This window comes from Zonotrichia albicollis, chromosome 3 (genome assembly GCF_047830755.1).
Source record: "Zonotrichia albicollis isolate bZonAlb1 chromosome 3, bZonAlb1.hap1, whole genome shotgun sequence".
NCBI lineage: Eukaryota > Metazoa > Chordata > Aves > Passeriformes > Passerellidae > Zonotrichia > Zonotrichia albicollis.
Window position 1 is genome coordinate 56,775,439 of NC_133821.1, and position 22,234 is coordinate 56,797,672.

The window sequence follows — 22,234 nt, forward strand, 5'->3', positions numbered from 1 at the left end:
GCTTCTATGATTATTATTTTTTAAAGTAAAATAAAGAAAAGCAAACATTGTCAAGAATCACAAAGCCTGTATTAGCTCTGTAGTTAATTTGATATGGCAGTCTGACTGTTCAGAGTCTGCTACAGTTACTTAAAACCAAACTATTCTTGAAAAGAGTTGCTGCAGTTAAGTGTCCAGCCACTATTCATGTGCAGGCATGTCTTTCACCATTTTTCTGCAAGCAACCAGGTGTCTGATATAAAGCCAGGATTTTCATCCTGGATTTGGTTAGGTATTTTCAGGCCACAATTCCTGCCCTTTCCGTGCTGTGTGAGCAAGTTCCCCTGGCATGAGGCAATTCAGATACCAAAGTGCTGTGCCAGTCCCTGAAATTCTGATATAATGGGTACTGAAACTGAGGCTGGGAAAGGATTAGCTGCTTTGTAAGTACTGATATCTGTAATGCATTGAGGCAAAGGTGTCACCTCAGTCACAGCTTCAGTCTCCTGCACCCTTTCCACTTTAAAGGTAATTTGTGATTATTTGTGGCTATTTACAACTGATTATATAAATGAAAACTTGTGGCAATATTATTGTTATTGTTGTTGCTTTAGGTTTTCCCGTCAGAAATCTCTATTACCTCACCTACCAGTAGAGATTCTTGTATGCTTGCTTCAGTTTGCTCCAATTCCAATGACTTCACTTGCAGACATGCTGTGTTTTGACTGCTCAAAGCAACCTAAGTAATTTTGACAAAAACAAATTATGGACTGATTGCCTCAGAGAGGTTGGTCAGCAGTGTGACTGAGAAGTGTCTTCCAACTGAGGTCAGTCAAGAGTTTTAGCATCTTTAGTCAGCATATGAGCCAGAGGACTCTGAGTGTGCGCACTGGCTCATCAAGCCTTCTGGTCATCTGCCCTGTGCCAGCTGCTGGCCTCTGCTAGGGATTCAAAGCCCTGCTGAAACAGAAATAAAGGCAGACAATCTGGTTTCGATCATCATGCAAAAATCTTCCTGCAATTATTTTGTAAATTGCAATCTCTTTGAATATTAACTTATCTCCACACAGGGAAGAGCAACAAAGACAATATTGCCAAATTTTGCAGAAACAATACCAGGGATACAATTAAACTGTATTAAGTCTAGGTGAGCAGAAGAGCTGAAAACTGCTGTAAAGCAAATCCCTTGAATAAAAATTTCAGATGACAGTATTACTCAGAGAAGTATTGTCTCTTTTGTGTCAGATGCCTGAGCATTAGGAAAGATTTTATGATTTTTTTTCCAGTTAGTTGGATTCTTTTGTTTAGTTCTTAGATTTACAGGAAGCACATGCTTAAGAGCCCCACTTTCTCTACACCAGAAAAGTTCAAAGGCTCAATTTTATGATGTACTTGGTACCATCCTGGTTAGCTGAGTCCTACCATGGACATTTAGGAAGTAGTCACACTCCTAAACAGGCCCTGTAAAGCTGGAAAATAGAGAAAATCTGGTTGTGTCATAGCTGACACTAGGATAACAAAGATACTGGTATGGGTTGCTATTGTTATAGGCATGCAGACAAGAGTATGAAAACCCTTGTTTTATTTTTTGTTTTGTTCTTGCTGATTAGTGAAAACAGAGGGTGAGATGACCTAGTGATGCTTGAGATCAGATCAGTAATTGAGACAAATTGAGACATGAAAGGACTGCCTGATGCTTAGAAAACATTAAAGGCTGAAAATTACTCTCTGTGAGAGAGGGCTGCAATGAAATGGTTCTTTGGAAAATAAACAAAAACTTTAGAAATTGCTTTCAGAAATTCTGCTGTAAGGTTGATTGTGCAGCTGCTGGGTTTGTAAACACTTAAGTTGTCTTCCAACAGGCAGCAAAGGGCAACTGATCTTGCTTCTAATTCTGTGATGATCAGTGACTCATTAATTGGCTATGTAAAATTAAAATCTGGTGCTTATTTTTACAAAGCAGAATGGTGTTCCTGCTGGTATTGCTATGTAATGTATGCAAAAAAACAAACATTACCTTTTGCAGTATACAATTTGTGAATGATTTTTTGGCATTTTTGACTCATTATCCTAATACCAGTGTATGCAAAAAGTCATGCCAAAGAGGGGTCCATTTGTTTTGGGTTTTGCTTTCTGTTTTATTTTTTTTTTCCATAGTTTCCATAGAGTGAGGGCTTTACACTAAACCCTGATAAAAATGAGTTTTGTAGTGTGTCTGCTCTTTGATGCATTTCAAAGAAATATCAACAGAAATGTTTTACTTGGGAAAAGCAGCTTATGAGGTCTGCAAAAGTGTTGCAGTTCTCAAGAGAGTGGATTAAATGGGAGGCATCACTCTGTTTCAGAAATAGAGAGAGCAGTTGATATACTGCAGGACCTAATGTTACAGGGCATTACTTCCTCTTTCCTGCTGCAGGTTTTTACTTAGTTCCCTTAATAGCTCATGTAGCAAAAACACTTGCCAAATTATGGTAGGTTCTACTGAACTGAGAGACCTAGGAATCAGTCTGTGTTGGCTGAACAGAGGGCTGGTAAGCTGTGATGGCCAAGCTGACCATCAGGTCGGTGGCCACCTGGCTTCCATGCTGTCAGGAATAGCGTTGTGCCTGTCTGTGGAGCCTGGGATGCTGCAGCAAGCTACACTCATGTGCTCTGTCTCCTGATGGATGTTACCTGGGGATGAGCTGGGGCAGCAGCTTCAGAAGTGCATGCACTGGCTGCCTCTCTGCTGCCACATAACAGGTGAATCTCACTGCTCACCTTATAGCATGTTCATTTTTATTTCTCTGGAAGTGACTTTCTTCTGGAATCAGGAGAGACAGCACTAATGATAAAACATTTTTCCTTTATCCTTCCGCCTTCTCATTCACTTGTCTTAGTTTCTTCTTTGAAGTGTTATAGTTTGTCCAGGGCCTCTTTGTGACTTAGGGACAGCATTATGTAGAGATCTGCTTATCCTCCTTTTTCCCTAACAATCAGAAATCTTCAAGACTTCCTGACACTCAGTCCAAATCTCCATCATAATTGCAGCGACTTCCAAAACTATTAGTTCTCCTGCTGTATTATGTCAGGTTATAGTGATATAAGGAGTGGAGACGTCTTTTTGCACAGGAGTTTTATGACCTGTAAAAGGTACAGAAACTAAACTAGGATCTTCATTATCTGCCTCCTTTCCAGCAGAACTCTAAAAGACATTGTCAAGGGAGGATTCCTTGGAAGATGTGCCATGATAAATTTTGCCAGAGTGCAAATTCAGTTCATTTCTCAGTGTTTCAGTGCTTCAGAGTGGGGCACAGATCCACACCTTGTGTTCCAGAACATAGGGAAGGGCAGATAAAAACCCTAAGCCATTCGGCTGAGGGGTCAACCAGATCAGTTTTCTTGGTTGACACTTCTCATCAGCTTATCATTCTATTTCAATGAATAGCACTAATACCTTCCTAAAATAATTATTAATTACCCTTAAAACTTCATCCAAGAGCAGAAAGCAATGTAAATAGGTATTTGATATTCTTTCTTGCTGTGATACTGCAGTGTTATAGAAACAAGCAAACTGTGCAGCACAGCCAGCTGCTGGTAACCATGTGCAGCTTGTACTATTGGCACCTGGAAATTGTCGAAATCAACAGCTGCCTAGCAGGGCAAAATGGTCACACATGTGGATTCAAATACCCCAAACTGATCCTACTTAATTATATACTTCAGAGGCTAAGGATGTTTATGGATATGAATTGAATATCATACCATAAATGGAAATACAATGTAATATTGTAATACTACCTCTGAAGATTGTGCGGACTGTTTAACATGTTTTCCCTCTTTGTAGTTTATGTAATTGGCTTGTTTTTATTCAGATGGCATGATGATTGACAGATATAGTCAATGTAGCCCAAAAAACTTGCACAGTTAATAGATTACAATGAATTCTGTTCATCCACCTTCACTTTAATTTTGGGTTTGTTTCTCACAAACTTTTAGCTTCTGCAGTTTCTAGAGAAAACGTTTCCAGATAATGGATTTCAAAACAATTTTCCTGAAATTGCCCAGCACTTTTCTCCCTGGATATCCAGACAGCACCTGCACACCTTGCTCAGGGCCAATCTGTCAGGGAGGAAGAGGGAGCCCCATCTACAAAAAAGAGATCCAGGAGCCAGAATGGATATTCAGCCTGGCATTGTAATATAATGTCCATTTACTGTGGGAAAGAAATGCAATAGATCTCTCTAGTCTGTAAAGCAAAGAGAAAGAGAGGGTAATTTTACAACAGCGACTTTACTGTCTCTAAACCTGTGCAGCTGGGTAAAGTTCCAGATGTGATCAAGCCATACTGTAAAGATCTAAAAGATAACCAAATGAAAACATTTTTGATGCTGTCACATTGTAAGTGGAGGAAAGAGCCAAACCAAGGAGTACTTTCATGCATTTGTGGTACATTATTACTCACCTCTTGTTTTGCTTGCAGGAATTCAGTCAGTTATCTCTGCTTATTTCCACAGTTTTTAAGTTAAGCCTAAAGAAATCTAAATCTAAAATGTTTTTAAGGATAAATTAATTTTAAAAATGATAGAAATATGTAGTAATATCTCTATCACACTTTTTTATTTATTTTCTGGTTTTCATCTATGCTTTGACAAGCAGAGCTGACATTTAAAAGCAGCAATGGCCAATCCCATTTCCTTGAAAATCAATCCTCCAAGTCCTGTTGCAGTAACATGAATTCAGGAGAGGGTTTTAATTTCTGTAAACCCCAGAAGGGTTTCTATTTTTAATTTAAATGGATAAATGGCAGGATTTAAAGTTTTTATTGCTTTTGGTACACCAAGTTCTGATTAGACATTATAAATTGTCTGTAAAAACATGGTTAGATGTTTGCACATAAATTTAAGTATGCTTCTATTTTCTCCTCAGAGTTGTTTGTCATTTTCCTCTCAAATTCCCTGCTGAAGTAAATTTTACTTCATACAGAGAGAATGACTGAAAGCATATATTACACATTTTCTTTTATATATTTTAAGAGGAAGAAAGCCTAGTCATTCTTTCAATAGCTCAATGGTGGCACTTTTTCTTTCAAAAGTAGCTGGCAGCCATGCAGGCACTAAATGGATGAGTTCTTTGGTGGCAGTCTAGGGATGTCTTGGTCCATGAGTGCTTTTGGAAAAAGAATTTATTTAGTCAGATTCTCCCTAAAGTAAAATGGGTAGTTCCCATTGCAAAAGTTTGTCAGACCTATAGCAGACTCCTTATACAGCCCAAGTGGCAGTAGATTGAAAAAAAATGAGGTTTAGACTGAACCAGAAAAACACACCTGAAGGCTGATGGTTGCAGTGATGGTAGGAAAAGAAAGTTCTTTGACTTCAGGTCATCCTTAAACCTCACATGAACTCCCTGGGCCATCTCTGTGAATCATGCAATCATACCTTCTGAGATATTCTGGATGTACACCTGTAAGCAATCAGTAATTTTAGAATGTGGTGGAAATAATGAATTTAGAATGCCTAACAGCAAAGACTTGCATAATTTAAAAGAACTGCAAAATTCATATTTTTTCTCTTCCACTACTACATCTATTTCACCTGGTTTCATAAATTCTGCTGCTTGTCCAGAGGCCAAAAAACATTAAAATTCCAGGTTCACTGCATGCAGGACAATGTATATTTACTAAGTCACAGTTATGTATGAGGATGTAAGCCCATTCTTATACTGTCTGATTGCCATAAAAGTTAGATTAATTAACTTTTTCTTACATCTTTTTATTTTGAGACTCTTTTAAACCAATTTATGTAAGCCACCTGGAAATCAAGTATGCTCAATTATTTAGCTCCATGCTTTAAATCTGTTTTAGTCTGGATGCATTTATTAATCACAATTAATCCCTATGAAATGCTTGACAGTCTCAGTAAATAATGATATATTGTGGATATAATTGAAGCTGAAGTAAAAATATTTTCTTTTCTAACAATTATACCATGGGATGACTAAATGTTGACCTCATAACTAAGGGAAGATTGCTTTTGTTTTATATCAAAATGGTGCTGAAATTGTTTTGCTGTAGCTGTGCTCTTCATTGCCACAGTCATATCTGTCTTCTTCTCTGTCTTACCGTCCAGTTACTAGGTAATGGTTTCAATAACCAGAGAAATGGATTATCTTTATGCCACACCACTCTTTAGGTCTTACTGAGGAAACAATGAAATGGGACAATATTACAGCATAGCAGTATTTGTGTTCTACCAGTAGTTCAGTGGAACTGTTCTTACTTTCTTGGCTCCTGTTCCACCACAAGGCCAAGAAAACTGTTGTGTTTTTATTTCTAGTTGCAAGTTTCTCCTCTACCTACCTTCTCTCGGTGATGTCCATGGAATTTTACAAGTGCTCCCAAACAAGAGCAATATTTAGAGAGTTTATTTATTTAAAAAAAATTCCTTCTCTCCTTTTCAACCCTGCCACCACTCTTGATGCAGCTGATCTGTGCTGGGGCTCTTACCAGGGTACCAGGTTTAGCTACAGAACTGAGACACAAGTTAAAGGAGAGGTACTGCACATGTGGAATAATTTTTACTATCTTGATACTCTTGCTGCAATGACTTTGTATCATTTTCCTCAGGCAGAGCAAGAGATATCTGCGGAAACTGCTGTTTTTGTGAGGCAATTTACAATTTTTTGGGAGGGAGGAAATTCTTTAAGTTTATACTTTCTATCCTTGGATTACAGTAACATATGGTGAGGAAAAAATATTGCAATTCTTATTATGTTGATCTAGGGTTAATCTTGGCTCTGCTCAGCTTGCTTTCAAAACCAACTGAAAAATGGTATTAAGGAAAAGAAATTGAAATATAATGAATATGTACGTATAAAAATATCGTAACCTGAGACATGCAGTTGGAAAAAATTGCTGGTATACAAAATACTCACTTATATACAGACACTGATATCAAAACACATGAAGCATGGGCTGCAACATGAAACTTTTCAACTGAGCCTTTCTTCGATGTCCCAGCTCCTTCCAAAGAGCACCTTTGCTTTTTTACAATAGGAAAGCAATCCTGTTAAAACAAAGCTTCTTTCAGCCATGGAGTCTGTAAAACCTCTTGATTTTCTGTCTCACTGACACCTGCTTCACTTCAGGTTGCGTGGCTTTGCCTGCAGGAGAAGGGTTAGATGGAAGGGCTACAGTGTCTGAGAGGAAGGGTGGGGAGATGGTCTCTGGGTAGATCTTAAGAGTGGTCACTTCTATCTTGCAACAAAGATCATGAAAGGAAATCAGCATAAATCAATAAAGCAGGGGAGAAAACTGAAGAGGACTTCTGTTTCTCTTGTAAATTCTCTTACAGAATGAGAAACTACAAAAAAGTCAAGCTCTTGGTAATGCTCTCTGGCATGCATTACAGAAACCTGTCTTACTTTTGAGGTATGATACATATTCAGGGAGCACATGAAAAGTCTTTTCCTATTACTATTAGACTTTTTTTCCCCCAGATTCCCGACTGTATCTCACAAGTAGATTCTTGAAATTAATTCACTCAGCTTTCCCTGAAATCAAGAGAACAGCACGGTATTGATTTCATGCTAATAATTTCTCTGACTTGCAGAAGGAGAGAGCTAATTTACTTGCAGATAGAGACATATCCTTAAAGCTGTTTTGATTACATACAATGTGGATAAAATACTATGTTTGCGGCAAGAAAAATTTCTATAAGTATTTTGGTGAAAGTACATGGCAAGGAAGGTATTTCTTATGATGTTTAAAATAATTGTAAACTTATAAGGAAGACTAATAATCTCTTGAATTAAATCATTTACATGCATTGTTAAAATACAGTGTACAGTATCACAGATTTGATGACACAGGACAAAATTTGCTCTAGGGTGTATTGTTATCTACTATAAATTGCTATCAGGATGGACTGGTCCTTTTTTTATTTGCATTATTATGCTTTAGTTAAAGCTGCATTTTCTCCCTCTTAATATGGGGTTGATACCTGATGAAATCAAAGTGTGGTGTGCTCCCTTGTGCTTGGGACTTTGTGCTGGGTTTAGCTGTATTTTCCTGGAGTAAAATGAGCTTTTCTCAGCTGAGCAAAGGCACTGCTACTGGGATTCATTGTAACCTGAATTTTGCACACAGAAATAACTCACCAAGATCAGACAAACTAGTTTAGTGTCTGTGCCTTTAGCTCCATGTTAAGGCAGACTCTTAGGGTCTATCTCAGCCATAGCTTGCTTACCCATGCAGTCCACACTTCCTTGTGTCTCTTGGGGAGTGGGAAAATGGTACAGCTATGCAGTGTGGGATTTTTTTGTCCTTGTGTCACAGACATCTTTTGTGAAAAATCCTTTCTTTAGGATTTTTCCCTCTTCTGGAAGGCTGAGGCCCCAGAAAGAGAATGTAAACAATGGTTATCTGCTGCTGTGGAATGCAACAGGTGCACCTGTGATTGGCCCATGTTCCATGTTTACAATTAAGGGCCAATCAGGGGCCAAGCTCTCTCTGGGACAGATCAGAGAGAGCTCCTTTGTTGATTGATTCCTTTTCTGTTCTGAGCATAGCAGCTTCTGAACTTTTCTCTCTATTCCTTTTAGCATAGTCTTAATGTAATATTTATCATAAATTAATAAATCCAGCCTTCTGATCATGGAGTCAAGATTCTCGTCTATCTCGTCACCCCTGAGGAACCCTTGCAAGCCCTGTAACATCCTTGATTGTATTAGTTTTTCCAATTGTGGAGTATTTTGAGCCACATCTGTCAAGAGAATGTGGCCATGGATGCTGTTGACTCTCCCTCTGCACACCAAGGCATTGGGTGCCAGGCTCTGAGCCTCTGCCTCAGGCAGTACCCTGTACCTTGTGCCTCCAAAGGGCTCCTCATGCAGCATTCAAAAATGTGCAAGCATAAATAACAGTTTTAGTTGAAAATGTTTGCATCTGCATTAAAAATAGCATCTATTTGGCTCAAATCAGAAAGGTCTTTCCTAACACAAAGAGGATTGTGGTATGGTTTATGCAATGTGACAGTCAGCAGTACAGCAGAGGTACAATGAGAGTTGCTGGATCTGCACTTGGAAAAATGGTGAGTCCAAAATGTTTTCTTATTCTTCTAGAAAGAGCAAAAACATAATTAATTTTCTGTTGCCTGTTGATATACTAATATTCACAACCTGCTGACTGTTTTCCTTCTGTATTTTTTGATCTCACTATTATGTCTGCCTCCATTTGAAGGTGCTATATTTGGGGGTGGGGCTGTGCCTTGAGTGCAACCATCCATACCGGGGTGTTCTCAAATCCCAGTGCAAGGCAGAATAAATAATTGGCAGAACTAACTCTATGATATACACCAATAAGCACAGATGCTCTGTGTTGATTTCTGAGGACTCACTAAAGGATCCAACCAGGCTTTCCAAATTCTACCTTAAGCCTCAGATTGCAAGCCAAACTCAGCTTTTGAAGAAGTGTGTTTATTTGTACACTTTCCAAGTCAAACAACCCACCCCAACTTTCATGGCTGAAAGCAGATGTTGTACCTTTCTAACATGTGCTCCAATATTTCAGAAGAAATAGAATTCGTGAAATTCTGCCATGTGAGGTCAGGCATTAGGAAATCCAGTGGGGATGGAAGTGAAAGGAATTATACAACTTTAATTATGGAGCCTGCTGTCTGTAGTGTGAGGCAGCATCAGGGCAGCATAATCCTTTGAGAGAAAAAAATCTGTTTAGGCTGATATCAGAAATCAGGTGAAGATGGATACTGCTTCCACCTGCTTAAAATTTTTCAGATTGAACAAACATAATTTCAAATGACAGCACATGTTATAGCTGTCAAAAGAATATTTAAAATTATGAATTATACCATATAAACTAACATGAAATAATACATATGTTATCCTGCTTATCTTTAAATGAGCCATCACTAACCATGCAGACATGTGCTTCTGCATTAGATTACTTGTTCCGTGAAACAGAGGGAAATGCTCCATTTCACAAATTACAGCATCACTGGTATATAATTTCTCTTTCTAATACCTTTTGTGAAAACTCCTATTCTGATTTTTCTAGTCCACCTAAGTCAGATTTGGCTTTTTGGGGTGTGAAGTAAGCTATTGTTCACATGCTGGTTTTATGCCTTTAAATTTAATTTTCTGAGCTTTTACAGATTTATTTTGTGGTGTTACTATATTGGTGTCAGAAATACATATGTATTAAACTGAGGTTTCACAAAATCTCCAGGAATGCATGCTAGATGGATTTCAAATCAATCTGTTTCCTCCTTTATCCTCTTTATTAGTTTTTTATATCCTCTGTTTTGGCTTCAATTCAGGGAAGCACTCAAGCAAGTTCTTAGCTTTAAGAATGTGCTTAAATTCAGCTATTTTTTTGCCTTTTTTTTTTTCTTTTATTAAGTGGAAATGCAGGCTAATGCTAAGTGCTTTTCAAAGCAAGAAACGTTGCCATTTTTCCATAGGGTGTCCCCTGTGTGTAATTCATGTGCTGGCTTGCCACTTACTTTCTGTATTTCATGTAGAAGTACGGAAATCTTAATTTAAAGGAGGTTGGAAGAATTCAAACCTGTTTTCTTGTTTTTATTTTAAATAAATTTATTCCCTTTACAGGATTATGAGCCAGTTAAAAATTATGAGTAGAGCCCAACCAAGCTCTACCTTTAAAAATGGTTTACTATGCAGTTCTAACTGTGACACTTTCGCAAGGGATACTGTCTTCCTAGGAGTAACTGATCATTCCTCAATCTCACAAAATTGGACAATTTTTGTATTATTCAAATTGTTTCACATAAAATTTGCATGAGAAAGTTGAATGCAGGCTGCATATTTTCTTCATCACAGCTAACAGGTAAGATGGGGAAAAAAAAGCCTCAAAACCAGATGTGGAATATTTATTAATCTGAATTCTTGCTGTCTCTGGAACCCTATCTTAAACACTTCAGTTAGGGGAATTATCTATCTTCAAAGGGTTCATAATTGAGAAATCTTGCTATAGTAAATAAAAAAGGAAAAAAAAAATCTTAACAGCCCAACTACTGAAAACAGGGAAACACAGCAGTCATTTAATTCTTTTCACTCAATAATTTATGGTGGTAAACAGAGCATTTATATTTTCTATATTAAAAATGTTATTCAGAACTTTAGATCCTTTTAATTTCTTTAATCAATTGTGATAGGACTTATTTGGAAGGCTTGAAAACTTAGACTTTTTAGAAATTATTTTGCTGCTGTATTTGATATCTTCAGTCTTGGCCTGTCTGTTCTTAAAATGCTAGTTATATAGATGATTATTTCATTAAACAAAAATTCTGTTAGTATTTGGAGGTGGTTCTAGTGGTGATACACAAATATTGAGAAGAAACCATATTGACAAAATAAAATTACTGCATTGAAATATGTGTCACGTATTATATTATTATCAGTAATATTGTAAGCACCAAACATTAGCACCTCCAAAATAAGTTGTAAGAACAAAACAATCAGTATGATTTTATAAGTATTTAGTTTATGAAGGGCTGCACATGCATGGATGGTTTTCATTTAAGGACTGATTGGTTTGTTACATGACCTTTTGAGATTTTCTTTAGTGGGGCATCAGAAATGGGATTTTGGGGTGTGGAATCACTCATAGTTCTTGAAGATGATGGAAAAGCATATGCAAAGACTGATAAATGGACTGCACAGCACATTTTTGTGGGTGATAAACAAGCAGAAAAAATCCTTTCCCACATCTTCCTAACTAAATCATGATTATTAAAAAAACTTAAAAATACAAAATATTACAGACTTAAAAAAAAAAAAAAAAAGAGCAGAAAGCAATTTACAGATGTAAAGTACAATTTCTGACTAACTGTGCTGGTTTGGCTGGAAAATGGGAATTCTGGGGTGGTGTAGTCAAACCAATGGGTGCTCAGATTTTAATATTGGCACCTGATGTAGCCACTGAGGTTTGGACATGCCTCTGAGAACACACAGGGGTTAAAAACCAGAGCTGCTGCCCTGGGAGTTTCTCTTGGGATTTGGAGGGAAAGAGGTCGGATGTCGCTCCCTCCTCCAGCTGCTGCTGCTGGGCGGGAGAGGGGCAGCCATGTGGTAGGCCTGGGCCTGGACAGAGATGGGGGGTGAGGAGGGCCTTGAGGACAGAAGGGTGGAGGAGCACCAAGAGACATCGGGCACACCTTTCCCCACCTTCCAGGGGAAAGAGAGAGAGAGAGGGAGAACTGGTGTCTGAATTTGATAGCAGCTGGCCCAGGAGGAGAAGGGCGGAGTGCAGCGAGAAGGTGCCCAGAGGCGCGTGGGAGTTCTGGAGCTCTGGGACAGGCAGAGACTGAGATTTTTAACCCTTTTCTTTCATGACTGAAACCTTGCAAATGCTGACCCTCCTGGAGCTGAGTGAAAAGAGAGATAAAAGATGAGATAAGAAGGGATGGGCCATGAGGGAAGTGCAGAAGACTCTTGGGTGAAGGTAGAGATGATAGAGTGGCTTTTTAGCTGGACTTTTCTTGTGTGGCCATAGATGGAACCATTTTTTTCCTGTGACACAGAGACTGCATTTAGGCAGTGCCTCAGAACCGGGAGGGTTCAGTGTGGGTACCCCTCGGCCCCAGCGGGTGAAAAATTATGGGGGACAAATTTCCTGAAGGAGAGACTGTGCCTTTTTTGGAGTGAGACAAGGCATCCTTGAAAGACAACCCTAGAAGCAGCTCTGGTCCATGCACAGTGGTGAGAGTACTGGACATGGAAGGAAGGTGTCACAATGGCAAAAGGATTTTCCAGGCGGTGCTGAGTGACATGGAAACACACGAGGTTTCAACGTGTTTCCAGGGGAAGCCTATGGTGCAAGAAGGACTCCTCTTGATGAACTGAAGATTGAGTATTCTAAAGAATGGTGCTGGACTGAGAGTTGGTGATTTGGGGGAATGTATTGCATTGGGAAATTTGGTGGAGGGGGAGGAGGAAAATTCTTTTATAAGGTTTTCATTTTCCATGTGTTTTTTTTTTTTTTCTTCCTTCTTTTCTTGTAGCTTAGTTAATAAAGTTTTCTTTATTTCTAAGCAGGAGCCTGCTTTGCTTATTTCTGGTCACATCTCACAGCAGACACCAGGGAGAAGGTATTCTCATGGGGGCACTGGCATTGGGCCGGGGTCAAACCATGACACTAAATTTCCAAACAGGGACTGTTTCTTCTTTTTTTTGCCTTTTTTTTTTTTTTTGGCTTTTTTTAACTCATGAGAGCTACAATTTTATATATATGTAGTCCTGCATTTGATTGATTATTGGAAGATTTTTAATAGCAATTAAGAATGTTCTGTGGATCTGCAGAGATGCTGTTTTCTGTGCAGTTTTGAGTGGGTGACAGAGTTAAGTTGGTTAGTATTCTAACAGATGATTGTTGAAAGCAATTCTGCAGTTTGATTGCATGTCCCTGTGGGCAGGGATATGCTCACTGCTCTCTTTCTATACAGTCAAAGCATCTCTGGATACACAGAAATTAACAAAGACATTGTCATCCAGCCTCATTCTGCTCTTATTTAGACTCCAATTAACCTGCATGTAGCCATAGGAGAGGCATAATTGTTTCTACATGGCAATTCCTGTAGCCTGCTCTGGGGGCTATCTTGAGACAGATTGCTCCTGATGATTTAGGCAGATGTTAGCCTAGATGACATTTAAAGACCCTTTCCAACTTGAATTATTCTACACTTCTATAATAGTAAATGTGAACATACAGCTTTCAAGCATCTATATTTATGGAAGAAAAATTGTACTGTTTAGGTACATCTACTCACAGAAGAGAGTAATTACTTCCCTGTTTTGGGGAATAACTTGTATTCTGAGTAATTTTTGTAATTAACAAGAAACGCAATCCCCAATGTATGATTTACTTCATCACACCACTGAGGGCTCTCTTCAACAGTTCTGCCTTCTCTTCTGTTCCCGATTAGAGGATGCAGAGGTACAGCAAATGGGATTTGTTTGTTTTATTTCTAAGCCCTGGGTAGTTTGTTTGAAGATCACTCTAGTGTAAACATTTTAAAGCAATCAATTGTGTATAGATCTCTTACCCTTCAGGCAGAACTTGTGAAAATAATAGTATGTATGTATACATATTGTAAATATATCTCCATTGCAAACATGGATGATAACTTTAAAAGGACCACCCTTGTTCCAACTACTCGTGGATATAGAACTGAAGTGCTGTGCAAGGAAAAGCAATGTCAGACTCAAAAAAAGATGTTGAAGTAAAAAAAAATATAGATGAATAGGAAAACTGGCAGAAAATCAAGTGATAGAACAATACTTGAAGACAGCTTTATCCACTTTTTCAGTTGATGAAGCATAGTATTATTCCCTCAGATACCCTCCAACCATTGTGGAGGCAAAGGAATCAGTACTAATGAGCCTCAGAAATTGGTATGAGAAATACTCCTTCAAGACTTAAAGGATGCATGGTGCTTGACTGAAATTATTCATGTTTACTTCAGCCACATTGTGTACTCAACTCTTACAGCATCTGGCAGCAAATGCAGTGTTTGACTGCTCTACAGAAGGTCACTTGGAGACATAGTGGCATTCATATATCCCTAAAGGCAGCTCCTGAAACATTTTTGTTTCTAGTTTCCAGAATGCAGAATGATCGATAGTCTGGTCCAAGGAGCCAGAAGGAGGAAGTTAAATCTTAAAGACAGAAAGCAATGTGAAAGCAAAGTGCATTACATGTCTTTCTTCCAAACAAACTTGATGTCCCACTGGCATGGAAAGGTATGCTTGCTCAGTGCTACAGAAAATGATAATGTGCTTTCTGAAATGTGTTGTTTGTTATGTCTCATTCCCGGGAACACAATGGTAAGTTTAACTTAACTCCAGTCAGAAACTGGAGAAAGAAATTGGGTCTCCTGACACTTACAGCTATTATTCCTTTCTTTCTGAATTAAGACTTTTCTCTAATCACTTTTTTTCATATTGTAGTAAGAATTTTAAAAACTATACTATAGATTTCAGAATTAATGCTTTGGGCTAAGACAAGTGTGGCTGAATAGGTCCTGTGGGGGTGGTCAGGAACACAAGGCACTTGTGCAAAATGATTAATCATTGGGCCCACAGTCAGCAGTGACAACACTGCCACAGAGAGTGACTTCTGCCTCACTTGAGGTGGCAGAGAAAAATGAGAGGAGCCAGAGAAGCATCTCTGTCTGACTAATGAGGTAATCCACAAATTTGCTGTCCCGTGGAGGACATGAGGAGAAAGCAAATTGCAGCCAGCAAAAACTCTCACAGAAGAAGATATAGGAAAAAAACCCACCTGAAACCATACACCACCCTTGATTTGCTTTTTGTTTTGTTTTATGAGGCTCTCCATGATTCCATTGTCAATGTGCAAATGTGTTTCTACTTTGAAAGTCATCTTTATCTAAGGTTTCAGAAAAGTCATAATGAAGTCATTATTAACCAGAAAAGTTTTAGAAGACTCTTAGAAGAGGAAAAAAATAGAATCATGGCTGCATGGAATTTTAGGCGACAATCTGGTTTGTCCTGACAGTAGGACAGGAATCTGTCTTCCTCAGAGGCAGTGCTTAAAGCTGGATGAAGGAAAAGGGAAAGTTTTCTTGGTCAAATTGCCCCAAGCTAGGAAATTGAAATGGTGGTTTTGGAAAGAAGGAATTGCTTAGCATTCACTGCTACAAAATACTTTACACATGGTGATACTTCTAAAAATCACGATAAAACTCTTCATTCTTGTTGTACAGAAATCACTTCGCTACAGCAATAGGAGGAAGAATAAGGAGGGACAAGAGAAATAATTGCTGGCTCAAAAGAATTAAAACTGTGTGGCTAGGGAGTGCCAGGCAAGTTCAGTGAAGGTGGGGCAGCGCAGTGCTCCACACCCCACCCACTGGAGCCTCTGGTCCAGCTCCAAGTGGCTATAGAGCCTCTGGCACATCAAAAGCCCCACCTGTGGGGCAGGACCAGAGCAGAGCAAAGGCTGTGAAATGGGTTTGCACCCTTGTAAAGTCCTACTGCCTCAGACATTATAAGAGCTGGGAATGTGTTGGGATCCAAGATAGTCTTGCTTGCTTGCTTTCCTGCTTGTGTTTTTCTTGCCTTCCAGAACTTCCCTTCCTGAAACTTCCCTTATTTCTACATTGTGCAAAGGAATACCATCATTTTTCAACCTCTGAGATGTTATTCTCATGTTAATATCATTTAGGTTACACAAGGGAAGGTGTTTCTCGCAAAAACTACCCTGAGAACATTTGAAGCTATTCTGCTCTGATCCTTTTTCATTTTTAATTTCTGTAATTCACTATCTGAATATCAACTATTAATATGGCACTACAAAAAGAAACATGGAAGGCCAAAGTAAAATTAGGATTGCAGGTCTTTCTTGGTGAAAGATAAATGAATATATTCCAGTGTCTTTATCTGTATACTGATGGTCTCTATGATTTATGCAATACTTCACAAATATAGAGAACCATAAAGCACCTTTTCTTTGCTGCACAAATTAGTAATAGCCTATTTTAAAATGTCATCTATTTACATTAATAAAGACTTCTTAAATTGAAAATAAAATTATTTATATTTATAGAAATGGGGTTCTCACCTTCCATAACCCATCGCCTCTTTATCAATGTGGAGAAAAGAAGAGAAGGCTAAGGTTCCCAACCTCCATTCCCAAAAGTCTCCTGGCAGTCGGAGACAAGAGAAGAATGGGTCAAGGTTCTCACCTTCTGCTACTAAGTGCCTCTTCATACCTGAGGAGAAGAGACGGGCAAGGTTCTCATGTTACTTTCCCTAATGGCTCTTGACAGTTGAGGACAGGAGAGGGGCACGGTTCCCACCTTCCATTTCCTAATGGTTCCTTGCAGTTGAGGAGAGAAGCAGGGCAATGTTCTACACTTCCTCTCCAAAATGACAAGGCGAGGGAAAGCCAGGCGCTACGTCCCATTTCCAATTGGCTCTGAAAGGGAGAGGAAGAGAGGAGGAGCCTCTGCACACAAGAGAGGAGAGAAGGAAGCCCTCAGTAAAGGAGAGGACAGGACAGGAGGGCAAGTTTCTTACCTTCCATTTCGAAATGGCGATTTGAACTTCAGAGGAAGAGAGGAGAGAGGCAAGAGTCTTACCTTCCATTTCCACAAGGTGGTTTGAACTTTGAGGGGAAGAGACGAGAGGGGCAAGGGTCTTACCTTCCATTCCCAAAAGGTGATTTGAACTTGAGGGGAAGAAAAGAGAGGGGCAAGGGTCTTACCTTCCATTCCCAAATGGGGATTTGAACTAGAGGGGAAGATAGGAGGGGCAAGGGTTTTACCTTCCATTCCCAAATGTCTCGCTGTACTTGGGGGAAAGACAACTCCCCTTGTTTCTCTCTGGGAAGGTGAAGTTCCTCTGAATCTGAAATCTATAGGGTACCACTCTAACCAACAGAGTTCACAACCAGCTCACCACAAATCATTCTGTATCGATTTTTCATCCTTATAGATAACAATTTCCTAGAGACTTCTTTGAGAAACTATGTTATTTGGTGAAAATATGCCTAAATCTATCTCCTTTTGTCTTTTTTTTTCTTTTTCCAAATGAAGAAACAACCTTCAGGTTTTTTTCTCTGATGACTGCAGAAAGCCATCAGAGCTGACTTGACTGGGAGAAAGTGCTCAGCCAGAATCAAAAAAAACACAGACAGAAGTCCCAGAGCTGCTCTGGTCTCCCAACTCCTGAGCTCAGCATCATGCCTTGCCTAAGCCCTCTGTCCTCCCCCCTATAGTGCTCAGCTCTGCTGCAATTCCAGCTGCCCAGAGTGACTGTCTGTCATTGCAGTTTCAGCACCACATAATCCTGAAAGGGAAGTGAACAGAATAAGTTGAGGCTGCAGGGGAAAATGCATACACGCCAAAAGAAAAGGGAAGCCAAAATGGTAGGGACATGGTAAGTGTGGTCACTGAACAAAAACATGATACACCCAGAAAGCTGAGGAAAGGAAAGTTTGTCCTGGGTGCCTCAACAGTAGTAATGCAGAGCCTTGAGTGTGGCAGAGGGAGCACAACATTCACATGGAGAGGTCACCACCTTCCCCACCATGCAGAAGAGTAACCAGAGAGGACAAACTTTCATCAAAAGGGAGGTGAAAGCTTCTAGCAGGTAATGGTGATGATGGACATTCAGCAAACTTCAGGCTTATTTAGAAAAACTGCAGGAAGTTTTCAATAATTTATGCTGAATCTTCTTAAAAAAGAGAAGTGAAGTTTATTGTTGAACATAGTAATCACAGAAAAATGATGAAGAGTCCCCTTCTTTCTCAAGAATCTAGTAAAGGAGAAAAACCTGCTGTGCTGCTTTCTCACAACTTAGCACATGGGCACCAAAATAACAAAGCTTTTCTGATGGTAATTTTGACCAGAGTGGCTGACCACCATATTGAGGCTGTGGTCACACTTCCTTACCTAACTGCAGCAGAGCCAAGTGAAGACACTGCCAACCCTGCCTTGTTCCCAGCTGTTTATCTGCACTGTTTGCTGGGGCTACTGACTTGTGGACCTGCTGGCATAACTGCTGCATAACATAAGTGCTCTCTGCTTCAATTAAAGCAAGTCAGAAGAGCTGATCTGTAATAAATATAAGGTTTTCTCTAGGCTGAGCTGTTGCAACTCACTGGGTGCTGAGGTGATCAATCACCAGCATCTCCAAGGATCTTGAACCTTACCAGCACTGCCAGGGATCTCAAACTTCAGCTGCCTCAGGCCAAGGACTGTTTCTTAATGGAGAAGGGAGACTAACCCTTTGCCCCTCATGCTTCTGAATTCCAACATCTCCATTCATTCCCCCTGACAACTCTCTCCCTATAAACGCTGCCTTTTAAGTCATGCTAAATTTTTTTTCTCTGATTTTTCTGCTGCCTTGGCCATCAGATTCTTTAGCTGTCTTCAGCCTGCCTCCTTCCCTGGTACTTTGTCCCACAATGTCCAATCTCCCTCCAGCAGAGGCCTACTCCCACCATGTTCAGATCCCTACAGCTGGTGTGCATTTTGACTCATAGTTCCCAGTGCTTTGGTTGTCTGCTCAGTAAAGAAGCTTAAATCCTTTTTGGCAGGGTAGCAAAGTGCATGGGTTCCTCAGGAAAACAGGAAATCAGCTGGTTCTTGCTGTGCATTGAAGCTAGGCACAGAGAATTGCAATAAGATGGAAATTTCAGTAACTCTCCAGTCCAGGAGGTATGGTGGGCTGGCTTTCAGAAAGGGACACTGAGAAATGTGCATAGGGAACCCCTATCTTTAAAGAGTCTTACCCATTCTTCTCTATGGATTCATCCCCCAGTGATTGATGGATGATCTGAAGGAAAACAGACTACGTTTCCTCTCTGGTCTGAGCTGCCCTTCCTTATGTCTGAAGTAAAGCTTTGTGGCTGACAGGCCAAGCCTTGTTGGCACCCTTCAGCCTGAGCCTGCTGATGTGGAACCAGCCTTAGCAGGGTACCCTCAGCTCCCAACACTTCAGTGTGTACCTTTAATGTCAGTCTCTGTCTTATGATTTCACTTTCAAATTAGATACACAGTAAAATCTGAAGTGGCAGAGAGATATATATCCTCACAGAGGTGCATACTGTTAAATGTTACAGCTGATTTCTCCCCAGAATATTCCTACACTGCTGTGTTGGTATGTGTATCTTAGTTGGTATGGTTAAACTAAGAAAAAACACTTGTAAATGCAACAGAAATCATCATAAAGGTATCACAAGTAATTTGTAAAACTAATTTTCTATCACGATGTATAATTAATGAGACTCAGTCTGCAAATATTTATGTTCAGCAGATAAAACTATAGACTTCCTATTCCAGATATGAGATTTGTGATACACACAAAGGTCTTAAAAATGGACCAGCAGTGATGAAAATGTGCATTTGTCACTTATACCTCAAAAATGTCAGAAAAATATGGACAATGATTTTTGGAATGGGCTTAATCTTTTAACAAAAATATTAAAAAGGCTTGGAAATAGTTGAATGCTTTAAGGGCTTATTAAGTTCATTTTCCCAAAAGTTCTGAACTAAATTCTTCTGCAATTCCAGTATTACAGTAAGCCATTTATTCTAAATACAACAGGAAAGGAATATCTATCACCTAGATATTTTTAAATAGTCTCCCATAATACATTCCTGATAAATGAAGCACTGTGGGGCCAAGCTATAATGGGAGAAGAGCACCATCAATGAAAACACTATTGTCCTTGTGCTACCTTTCATCTCAAACTGCAGATGTACAGATAGCCTTTTTTTCCTTGGGAAGAAAATTTTCTTTTTTCACTCTGTTCAATTCATTTGCTTTGAAAGCACAAATACATCCACACATATTTTTGTCAGAGTTTTTCATCAAAGCACTTATCAAAGTGAAGAGACATTGACTTTGTATTCCTTTAATATTTCACCTATATTGAGTCACCACCTAAGCAATGCTGAGTATTGTCTTAATTCTCAATTATAGCCATATTTGGCAAAGAACCACACTATCAAAATACAAATTTTAGAACCACTTTCCTATTACTAGAGAAAAGTGAATAACTGGTTAAGTCAATAAATGGCATATTAAAAATAAAATTTTAAGAGATTTGCACACAATTAGGGTTCCTGGAAAGTGTAACTTTGTCATTGATTTGGGATCTGTTATAAATTTTAGCAGTTGTGTTTGAAGCTTGAGTGAGCAAAGCACAAACAGAAAATATGCCCCATGAGCCCTGCTCAACAACCAAAGGTATTTCAGCCAGTAAAACAAAAAGCAGTTCAGCATGAAGAACTCTCATATTATATTTTTAACGAATATGGGATCAGAGCAGAAATCATTGCTTCATCAAAGTAAGCTTTCAGTTCATTAGATACACAAATTTAAAAAACTCCAAAAATGTCATATTAACAATACACCCAAACCTATTCTTCCAAAACAGTATATTTCAAAGTTGCAATAATTCATTGAGAAATGCATAAGAATTCCATAGAACTTTAGAAAATATAAGACATTCCTTGGTTAGATTGAGAAACTCACAAATGTTGTCCAAGTTACATATCAATATACTTTTCTATTAACATAATTGTTAGTCATGACCTGGAAGACAGTTGTGCACATCTTGAAGCTAAAATATTCCTGGAATTCAGATTAGTCTTTGAACATGTGAGTAGAGTTCTTTTCGAAACAGAAATAAAAGTTATGTCACTCAAAGCAATGAAGTTTTTCCTCATCATCCTACACACATGCGAAAAATCTGTGATAAAATGAAATATTATGAAATTTTTGATTTCCCTGCCTTCAGAGGGTAAAAATGAAAAGCAGATGGACAAAAAAAGGAAAGGTCATATTGTACATGTATGAACTAATAACATAGCATGGATTTCTAGTATAACCGATGTGTCTCTGATAACATTTTAAAATGAAATAAGTATAAATATTTGAGACAACTAATTTCAATGGTATAAATGTCCAAAAATGTATAGTGCTGCAAATATAATTCCTGCACATATTCAGGCATTCAGTATTCTAATTACATATGCAAACTTTTGCTTAAGAAATACTTCAGTTAATGTGGAAGAGATTGAAAATTATTCCAAACATTTAAAAATTACACATTATTTCCTGAAAGCTACAGTGAGATGTTTAAACACAAATATTGACAACATTCTCCATTAAAAATGTAATTTTGAATTATAATACATTTAAAAGTAATGTTAATTTTTTTCAGTTATATTAGACTTGGGATAAACTAGATTTTCTTCATGATCTCAGAATCTGATTGTTTTCTTGCCTCAAATACAAATTTTAAGTCTTCATCATGTTCCAGTTACTCAGGTTTTTGTCTAAGTCCTCTTCAGACCAAATGGCATCTGACCTCTTCCTGAGCTGGGACCCACAGAACTGTTGCACACTAAAAGTTCTGTTCTGCCTTCGGAAGTCTGGGTGTCATCTTGGTTTGGTTTGTTTCTCTGAACCAGCCCCTGTCACAATCACAAAAGCAGACAACCATGATCCTCCTCCGAGCTGCAATTTCCCTCCTCTCCTTCTCCAGTATGGAAAATAGGTTCCACATCTTCAAAACCAGCTGCTCTGCTGGTACTAACAGTGTACTCTTATGGGATGGCCAGCAGTTAGTTCAGGCCTCTACACATGGCAGGCCATTCTCAATGTCCTTTTAAAAAATTTGATCCTGTCATTTAAATGCCAGAGCATTAAATTAATTAATTAAAGTTAACACATCCAGCAAACTGCCAAGTGAATAGTGACA

General features: G+C 38.8%; 1 long non-coding RNA gene across 1 annotated transcript in view; it reads left to right on the plus strand.

Annotated features, from left to right (window-relative positions):
- Positions 1-382: 382 nt before the first annotated feature.
- LOC141728687 (uncharacterized) overlaps positions 383-22,234 on the plus strand; it is a 48,480-nt gene continuing 26,628 nt past the window's right edge. The window contains exon 1 of the long non-coding RNA XR_012579833.1: positions 383-507. This is a non-coding gene — a long non-coding RNA (uncharacterized LOC141728687). The remainder of the gene's footprint in view (positions 508-22,234) is intronic.